Source organism: Hemicordylus capensis, chromosome 5, assembly GCF_027244095.1.
Source record: "Hemicordylus capensis ecotype Gifberg chromosome 5, rHemCap1.1.pri, whole genome shotgun sequence".
Lineage (NCBI taxonomy): Eukaryota > Metazoa > Chordata > Lepidosauria > Squamata > Cordylidae > Hemicordylus > Hemicordylus capensis.
This window is the reverse complement of record NC_069661.1, coordinates 155,634,539-155,645,000: the sequence shown is the minus strand read 5'-3', so window position 1 is coordinate 155,645,000 and position 10,462 is coordinate 155,634,539. Positions and strand designations below refer to the sequence as shown.

The 10,462-nt window shown below is 42.4% G+C and overlaps 1 protein-coding gene across 5 annotated transcripts in view; it reads right to left on the bottom strand.

Annotated features, from left to right (window-relative positions):
- Positions 1-10,462, bottom strand: part of GRAMD4 (GRAM domain containing 4) — a 129,920-nt gene that overhangs the window by 101,813 nt on the left and 17,645 nt on the right. The window contains exon 2 of one of the 5 annotated variants that reach the window (XM_053256510.1): positions 3,080-3,260. The exons of the other annotated variants lie outside the window; for them this stretch is intronic. The gene's annotated coding sequence lies outside the window, so the exon portion shown is untranslated. The remainder of the gene's footprint in view (positions 1-3,079; positions 3,261-10,462) is intronic. 5 annotated transcript variants of the gene reach the window in all.

The following is a 10,462-nucleotide window of genomic DNA, read 5'->3' as shown; positions in this document are numbered from 1 at the left end:
CACACAGGCATGTATCTCTTATTATAGGCTTGGAGCCTCAGGAGAGGGAGGACAGAGGAGTAAGTAGCATGAAGCTACTGGCCACCCAACTACCGTCGTGCATCTCACTGGAGGCACAGCTGTTACCACCTGGCTCCAGGATACTGCCCTGGGATAGTATTGACCTGCAGACCAAAGATGGGGGAGAAATGTGAAGCATATGCAGCAAGGCAACTGACTTCTCAACTGCCAGCATGCATGGGAGTGAGAAAGGATGCAAACAGACACACATCCTCATGGTAGTTGGGAGGAGCACATCAACATGAAAGCAGCCCCAGTTTAGTTATGTTTTTTTAAATTCTATGCAAGCACATCTTCTGGATCATAAGGCAGAGTACAAATGGAGCACATGGGTTTCCCTCCCATATAGGAAATGACCCTAAGCAAGCAAGAGAGGCATAGTCAGGAGGGGAATGCTAGCATGACTGGGATACCAAAAGAACAAGTAGGCTTGACAGTTCTATTTTTAGGGTGCAAAGGGATCCCAACAATTAAGAGAAAGCCTTTCAGGAAAGCTGCAGGATGACACAGCTGGAGAGTAAAAGAAACAAAGACATTATCAGTCCTTTTAAAAATTCTCTCATGCCTTCCCACCAACATCCCACACTTTTGAATCCAAAAAATACTGACCTTTTTCATATATACTGTAGATTATCAGCAGTCACCCCAGGCAATACAAGAGATTCATAAAGCAATCCAAGTTCTTTGGCTTATCATTCATCTCATCTGTAACACAGAACTACCCGTGCAACTGATTTGCTGTCTTACTGGACGAGAGCACCTGATCCATCCCTTTGTTGTTATTACTCAATGTTTTGCATATCCATTCCCTCTGCAGAAGCTTTAAAAAGTTTATGGCATTAACCTCTTAGTTCTAAAACCACTTCTGACATTTCTTGGCTTAAGAATCAGTCAAGTTCATGCCCAGCTAACTACCAAAGCTTAAACTGACTCAGTCATTATCAGCCTCAAAAAGGGGAAATTTAAAGGTTCCCATAAAGTTTCATGCACGTCTGTAAAATGAAGGCCCTTCCCACTCACATGAGTATCTACCAGCAGAAGAGCAGCATCTCCATGCCTTGTACATGGACTATGCTTTATAGACAGCCACCATCATATAGGGTTTTTTTCCAAAACACAAGACATGTTCCTAATAAATAGAGTTCAGTTTGAAAACTAGCATGCAAGCCTCAGGAATGCCCATGGTCACTAAAACACATTTCAAGGGTTAAAGAAAATGGATTAGAGCCCAAGAAGATGTGCTTGTGTCCTAAGAGCCTTCCTAAGTGAGGGTGAGTGCTGAAGGAATTCCACTTGTGTTTATTCCTTCACCAAGGCAAGGGCCCAGCCAGACCATCTGTAGAAGCTTAGCTGACACTGCATAATTAAATGGCACTAGTGCTAGTCAGCTCCTGCTTCAGTATGAGCCGCCAGAGTTATTCTGCTGGCTGAGTCATGTCAAAGTAAATCATTTGCAGTCTAGAGTCAGCATCACACTCTGCTATGTTAACAGTGGGGAAACACAGGCTTGCGACAGTGTCATTGAATCGCTTGCCCATAGCCCTCGGTGCTATTGCAGTATAGCACTGAGGCATGCCAACCAAGGGATATCCAAGGCCGTACCAAGAAATTGCATAGAGGTAACACTTGTGCATGTACATGGTAAAATACTTAGATATACCATTCCTGTTATGCTTACGCAATACTTCACTTGACTCAAGGCATGGAGAAGGTACAGAAGAAGGCAACCAAGATGATCAGGGGCCTAGAGCACCTTTCTTATGAGGCAAGACTACAACACCTGGGGCTTTTTAGTTTAGAAAAAAGACGACTGCGGGGAGACATGATAGAGGTCTATAAAATCATGCATGGCGTGGAGAAAGTGGAGAGAGAGAGAGATTCTTTTCCCTCTCACACAACACTAGAACCAGGGGTCACTCCAGGAAATTGATTGCCAGGAGGTCTAGGACCAACAAACGGAAGTACTTTTTCACACAACGCGTGATCCACTTGTGGAACTCTCTGCCACAGGATGTGGTGACAGCCAACAACCTGGATGGCTTTAAGAGGGGTTTGGATGACTTCATGGAGGAGAGGTCTATCAATGGCTACTAGTCAGAGGGCTGTGGGCCACCTCCAGCCTCAAAGGCAGGGTGCCTCTGAGTACCAGTTGCAGGTGAGTAATGGCAGGAGAGAGGGCACGCCCTCAACTCCTGTCTGTGGCTTCCAGCGGCATCTGGTGGGCCACTGTGCGAAACAGGACGCTGACTAGATGGGCCTTGGGCCTGATGCAGCAGGGCTGTTCTTATGTTCTTATGTCACCAAAGACTGACTTTTTTATTTATTTATTTATTGTTAAATTTTTATACCGCCTTTCATTAAAAACTATTACAAGGCAGTTTACAAAAATTAAAAGACAGTTAAAAGTATTAAGCTAAAAATATGACAACAAATCTAATTTAAAATATATAAAATACAGACATAACAACTGTACACAGATAAAAACACACAGAAGCAGCAATAAAACAATCGTGTAAAGGCCTAGATTAAAAAAACCAAGATCTGACAAGCTTTCTAAAAAACTGTGATGGAGTCAGAGGAGCGAATGACCACTGGGAGAGCATTCCAAAGTCTGGTTAATGATTTAACATAACAAGACTCGAGACTGAAGACCTGGACTACAGATGCACGGTCGATACAACAATTCAGAAATGAATTCTTCTTTGTACACATAAAAACAGAAAAGATATTACATCGCTGCATCACAACGCAGCAAAGAGGACAAACTGATGTCGTGTGTGTGTGTGTGTGTGTGTGTGTGTGTGTGTGTGTGTGTGTGTACGTACACACCTACTTAAAACTGGACAGGCATTCACACACGAAGGCTGGGCTTGACAGACTCAGGCACCAGGGAGCCATGGTGCCCCTGGACCAGGATATTCAGATGCAGAGTTATATAATAACATCTTTGTTGGTCCCAGGCAGCCCTGTTGCTGTTCTGCATGTTACTTGGAAAGGGGATCAAGAGAAGTCAATTTACCCTCCTGCTCCATTATGTCCACCACTAGGTCTGGTAATTTTGCCAAATATCCATTGTCTGGCTCCTACATTTTTGGCTTGGCTCCTAGATCCAAATAAAATTTGTCAAGGCCGGGATAAGATATGTAGATATCAACTTCTGAGTCATCCTTTCTTCAGCAGACCGCACAGAGATGATCTTCCTGTTTTAATGGGGGAAGGTGAGAACAGTTTTCTTAGTAAAACTGGCTAGTCGTGTTCTTCCACATAAAAATATTTCATTCCTTTTCTGAATGGCCTAATTGTACTTGGGAGAAGTCACATGTGTCGTGGTGGTTAATAGCAACTTTGGGAGGAAAATGAGAACCGGAGCATTCCTAGACATGAGGCTTTACTATGGGTTTACTGCAAGTTCAGGGCATATTGGATACTCCGATACAAAAAGTGGATTTTTTTTGTTTTTTACACCGGACATAAATCAGTTCCAATACACAGGGAAAAACCTGAATCGTGTATGAAGTGCCCTCTGATAAGTTGCACAGACTTCGGAGTAAATCTGGCTGATATGTGAATATGAGCTAAATGAGCTAATATGAGCCATATGAGCATGTAGTAGATATGAGCTAAAAGCCCCATCTGGGAATGCTCCTGGAGAACTGAACACAAGAGCAGGGGGCTGGGCCCTCTCTCCCCTTCCTCCGCCCATGCCATGCTCAGATTTAAATTGCCCTTCCTCCACATCTGCTTTTTGGAAATACATATACATTTCTCTAGAGAATTCTAATCACTGAACCCCCCCCCCCCCACATCACATCTAGTTTGGCCTAAGAGAAACAACTGACATTCAGAAGGTTAAGAAGAGTTAATGAGACAGGAGAAAGAAATCTGAAGATCCAGGAGCCAACAAACAGTACAATGAAGACTTCACCTGATGAAGATATTAAGCAGTTAATCTTTTAGAAAGGATTCTCAAAACAAATGCTACTTTATTGTCAGGGCTACTTTCAAAAATCACTTCAGTCTTGTCTAAGCTCCAGAGGGTGAGGGCAACATCAGAATAGATTCCCCACACATGAGTCAGTCAGCTCATGCGGTAAGGATCAATGCCAAATCTATCTAAGCAAGGTGAAGCCTCAACGATGCAGAAGAGATTTCCAAGGCAGCTGGAAGACAGAGGCACTATTTAAATCAGCCCTTCAGCTATCCATTTTTACAACACATACCAGCTTCATAGGAACTAGTTTGTTTTCAGACATATTCTCCCCCTTGCCATAGGACTCTGGAAGGGGTGGGGGGAGAATTCAGTAAGTATGACAAGCAGTGCACTCCACAATTATACAAAAATAATTAAATAATATAATTAATTAATTATATAAACATTATATACAATTTTTTATAGGTAAAAATTATATAAAAATAAAAATTATATTTAAAAAATGAGAGCCAGCATAGAGTAATGGTTAGAGTGCTGGACTATGACCGAGAAGACCCGAGCTTGAATCCCCATTCAACCATGAAACTCACTGGGTGACTCTGGGCCAGTCATGTATCTCTCAGCCTAACCTACCTCACAGGGCTGTTGTGAGGATAAACATAACCATGTGCACCGCTCTGAGGTCCTCGGTGGAAAAGCGGATATAAATGTAAAAAAAATAAATTGTATTGATTCACTGAATTCAGCCCCAGCCTTAAAGCAAAAGTTCCATGGGCGGACAACAATGTTAAAGACTACACCACACACGAAATATAAGAGAGTCACAGTAATAGCAAATTCAGTAATGACAAACATGAGTTCTTGGTAGTGAGGTGATATAGCACACCAGTGAGGCTGCACAAAATGCATCCAGCGTTCTCACCTAGTGGATTCACCAGCTTATATTATTACGCTTAGAGGAGTTGCCTGAAGATACAAGACTTCTGGGACATCGTTGTGGAAAAGCTGGGTAAATTAATGCACTTCATGGTCAGAACAGATGCAAAATTAGTATTGCTCCAAACAGCTGAAGCTGATAATTTAATAGGTTTGCACTATTCAGACTTTTACTTGTATCCAAAACAGTGCTGGCAGCGAAAAGGAAAAGCTCAGGCTCGCTTGACAATTACAAGAAAGCCCAGGCAGTGATGAATCAGATAGTTTTCATGACATAAGGTTTCTACTGTTTTAGGACAGTATCTGCTGAAGAATGTAAACCAAACCAATTTTGGTGTTTTGAAGTTCCAATAATGGTGAATTTTATTTTTTAACTATATCTGCTGCCTTTGATTGTGTTATATTTAATGTAATGTACCTTGAAACAATAGATCTGTACTATTCAAGGGTTATGGAGAGAGGTGTTGGGAGATCTGATCATAGATCTGCCACATCATGTCTAGTTTGGTCACAAGAAGTCATGTGAAAGGAGAAGGCTCACGCAGCTCTTAAAAACCAATGTGAGTGCCTGTAACTATATTTAAAGAAAAGGAGGCCTCCCTCTGCTAATGAATTCAACAGCAATTGATATACTGAAAGTAACACTGAGTTTGAGGATGTATGGACAATATTAATGTTTTGGAGACTCTGCTTGCAAGTAAAGGTAAAGTGTGCCGTCGAGTCAGTGTTGACTCCTGGTGACCACAGAGCCCTGTGGATGCCTTTGGTAGAATACAGGAGGGGTTTACCATTGCTTCATCCTGCGCAGTATGAGATGATGCCTTTCAGCATCTTCCTATATAGCTGCTGCCTGATATAGGTATTTCCCATAGTATGGGAAACATACCAGTGGGGATTCGAACTGGCAACCTCTGGCTTGCTAGTCAAGTCACTTCGCCACTGCGCCATTAGCTACTAATTATATTATAATGGATACAACTGACAAAGGCTTTCTTAATTGTTCTGACAAAATAAATTTCAGCAGAAAATTACTAGTTAGTGCCCAAGTGCAATTTCTTTCCAAGTGTATGCAAATGATTTGCCTAAGTGCAAATCCTTTCGATAGGGATGTCTCACGACATATGTAGATGTTGCCAACATATATACATGCTAATGTGAGCATTTTATCTGATCTAGAGAAGACTGGGTTTCTATTTGCCTGTGACCTATATATAATGTTGTTCAGCCATATCTCTAGTTTAGAGATATGGGTGAACAACATTATATAATAAAGTTTAGGGATATGGGTGAACAACATTATATAATAAGTCACGGGCAAATAGGTCACAGGCAAATAGCTTGCCTGTTCACAATCTAGAATACCTCAAGACTTAACCACACTACTCAGTCATTTGAGCACACGACTGTTGCCAGAACCTGAGCGGTATACTTGTGTGAAATAGGGGCCGTAACCCAGAATTTGGCTTTTAAAAAGCCAAATCTGGCAACCATGCATACCTCTTCACACTTAGCTACTTCCTCTTTAAAAGGAACCAAGTTTGCAGGAAATCTTCATTGGTAATCTCCCTTCACCCTCTTTTACACACACTTATACAATATTAGGAAACCATGGGAAAACGTTAGAGCAGCAAAGGCCAAGGATAATTAATGATGCTGTGGGTATGGTGCTATGGGCAGGAATATATCTGCCCATAGCACCATTCCCCAATCTATCCATATTAAAAGGTTCGACTTCCACCCCTCCACTTAAGGTAAGGACTAGAAGAAGGAAAGTTGGTAACAGAGCAAAGCAGGAATAAAGGAGGAGATGATGAAAAGCAACAATGAGCTTCCGTAAAAGGTTGTGTAAAGGCATGGAGCTTGTTCCAAAACTGGTGCCTCTCACAATTACAAGGCTCCTTCTCCATTCCGTCAAAACATTAGGCTGGTTCACTCAAACATCAAAATCAGGGTAGGCTGTCGGTCCTGACTCACATGGAAACAACAGAGAACTATGGCTACAGGGGCTGCCATCTATGGACATGCCACTCTGCAAAGCACATTCTATGATGCTGAAGTTGAAGCAGTTTCAGTAGGGCTGGGTCTGCCTCCTGCCCCTTCCCGGCCATAGGGCAGCTGATGCCGCTGTCATGAGGCATTCCAGTCTGTTAGCAGTGCAGAGCATGCTGGGAAGACATGCTAAACCACAGAGGACTTTCCATACTTGAACTATCATGGGGTAGGAGCTCTCCAACCTACTCCCCAAATGGTCATGTGAACAGGCCTATTGCCTCACTTGGTAAATGAAAGATGGTAGGATCAAGCCAAATCCTCTTCATATGGCCCTCCAAGCTTATATGGAGTCAAACAGGATACTGAACAACTCTTTGTAGTCATTTCCCATCGCACTCTGTTCCTGAGAGTGGAACACAATGGTTCACCCTTTTCCCCAGAAAAAAAATTATTAATATGGATAGATGGGGAATGAGGGAACAGAGGAGGATGTTACCGGTGGAAAAATAAGTGGCAGAGAGGAGAAAACAGCCTAGTTTCTCTCCCATTCCAAATCAGTGGCATCCTTCAGCTTTCGTTGCAGCGAAGTAAGATTCATCATATATTTGTGAATGCAATAGCATGGGGCTGAGGCCATAGCTCAGCATTATAGCACGTGCTTTGCATGCAGAAGATCCCAGGCTCAATCCCTGGTATCTCCAGCTAGGGTGTGAAAAAGACCCCAGACAGAAACCCTAGGGAGTTGAAGCCATTCACTTTAAATAAGGAGCAAGATGGACCAGTCATCTGTGCAACTTTATATGCAGCAGACAAAAGCATGGAGAAAGGCTAATTTGAATTGGATTGTACATGGAATGAAGCTAGAATCTATTTCCCCATCAACAGAGTAGCATTTGAATACCATAACCACATAGAGAAATGAGTCACACAGATCCTTCCTTTCCAGTCACCACCTTCCCAATTAAGAGTCATTTTTTAAAAAAATCATGATTTATCAAGACAAGAGCATACATCATCTCTGTATTACAGAGAGCTGGCTGGGTGAAGAATCTAAGCTGAAAACATCCAAAGTAGAGTGTACCATCGAGTCGGTGTTGACTCCTGGAGACCACAGAGCCCTGAGGTTGTCTTTGGTAGAATACAGGAGGGGGTTACCATTACCATCTTTCGTGCAGTATGAAATTATGCCTTTCAGCATCTTGCTATATCACTGCTGCTCAATATAGGCGTTTCTCATAGTCTGGGAAACATACCAGCGGGGATTCGAACCAGCAACTTCTGGCTTGCTAATCAAGTCATTTCCCACTGCACCAAACATCCAAAGGTGCCCCAAAATTTTGTTCTGGCACTTAGAAATCTTTAAAATCCTGCCAGTCTGCTCAAGGAAGGTAGCTTGTCCAGTATCAAATACTGAAGCAGTAACCTATTACAGTCTGCCGAAGGAACCTATGTTTTCCTAAAGTTGGAGGGATAAAGTTACTTGGGATTCTTTGCCCTAGTTTTATGGAGAACCCAAGACAGATAAAGGAGAAAGATACGTTATCAGAATTATAATTCAGTTCATACATAAAAACTGTTCTTCAAAAGAAACACATTAATACATTATTCTTCACTATTGCCATCACATCAACAAAGTGCCATGAAGCAGATGTCTCCCAGATAGGAAATCAGGAACATAGGAAGCTGCCTTATAGAGAGTCAGACCATTGGTCCTTCTAGCTCCGTATTGTCTACACCAGTGATTCTCAATGTTGGGTCCCCAGATGTTACTGGACTTCAGCTCCCATAATGCCCAATCAAAGGCCACTGGGACTGGGGATTATGGGAGTTGAAGTCCAATAACATCTGAGGACCCAACGTTGAGAATCCCTGGTCTACACTGACTAGCAGAAGCTTCTCCAAGGCTTCAGGCAGGAATCTTTCCCAGCTCTACCTGGATGCCAGGGAATGGACCTGGAACTTTCTGCATGCAAAGCAGATGCTCCACCACTGAGCTACAGTTTTATCCCCTAAGGGGAATATCTTATAGCAGACAGCACTCACATGTAGTCACTCATCCAAATGCAAACTAGGGAGGACCCTGCTTTACAAAGGAAACAATTCATGCTCACTTTTGCAAGACTGGCTTAATTAACCTAGGCTGTTGGCTACTATCCACTATAGTAAGTTTGCCACCTAATTTGCAGACAAATTACACACTTGACAGTATGAACATTGGAGCTCAATATAGGGTTCCACTTTCACGGGGAACATACTTCACCCAAGGTGTGCATGGGACATGCAAGCAACCATATTCAAGTTAGTCCCATGCCCATCCTGGCTGGTCAAAACTAACTTGGATAACTGGGTCCTTTGCCAGCTCAGATAATCAAAGTGTCTCCTCAGGGAAGGCAGGACGCCAGACGGATGCTAATCTGCAGTCATTTGGAACCTGCTCAAAACCTGATGCCAATTCCCCAGCCAGTTACCAATCTATTCCCAAACTTCTCTTTCTGGAAAGGTTTTTCCAGCTGGTGGTTGATCTGCAGTTTCAGGAACCTATCAATGCTTTTATTTCTTTGGCCCCTGTTAGTTGAACTTTCAACTTGAATAAGACACAAACACAGCACAAGCGGCCATAGACAGTCCACAGCTAGGTTCTGACAGAAGAAAGTGAACTCAACTGGCCAGAAGTCCTTGGTAACTGTTTATAAACCAGCCTCATTTCATTTGCCTGTCAAATTTTTGAGCATTTTCTGTGTATATGGAAATGCACAGACGGGTCTTTAACAGTAGATTAGATCAACAGCACCTATACCCATGCACACCACCAATAAATCTGTTACATTTTGCATGCACGTACACACACACACACGCACGCACACACGTGGGTGGGTGGAATAATGCAGCCATACTCTGGAACTGTGAAGAAGTGGGTTTATCTTATAGTATACGAAATTCATGGATGGAAATGATTTGATCTTAAATTGGTGCAAATCCACAACTTAAAAGAATGCTGAAAGAATGAAAAGCAAGGGGCTTTCATAATGACAGGACTAACAGACTAGGAAGAAAGACAGTGCAAGACTTTTGCTCAAGCAAAACACACAAGAGCAATTTTGCACAGGGATGAACTAAAGCAGGCGGAGCACAACCCCTGAGAAATTCCAAGATGCATTAACAACATCACAGAGTTAGTAGTTCACATAAGGAATTTAGACTGGAAAAGTGAAAGAGGAAGAGAAAGACATGTAGCTGGACGCTACAGCCAATGCCACCTGGAAAGAAAAATATTGTGAACAGCTATAACAAAACAAATTACAGTCCTTGATAGCTCCTAGGACAGAACAAAAAGCAGCAAAGCAATTTAGTATGTGTGTGTAAACACTCAAATGTAATAAAATAAAACTATCATCTCACCCTTCTTCTAAGGACATCAGAAAGAAGCTCACAGTCTCTCCTCCCACTCATCTGTACTTGCACAACTATGTGGAGTAGGCTAATCTAAAACAGATTGGATTAATCCAGTGATATCCATTGAGTTACACAACTGAGTGAGAATTC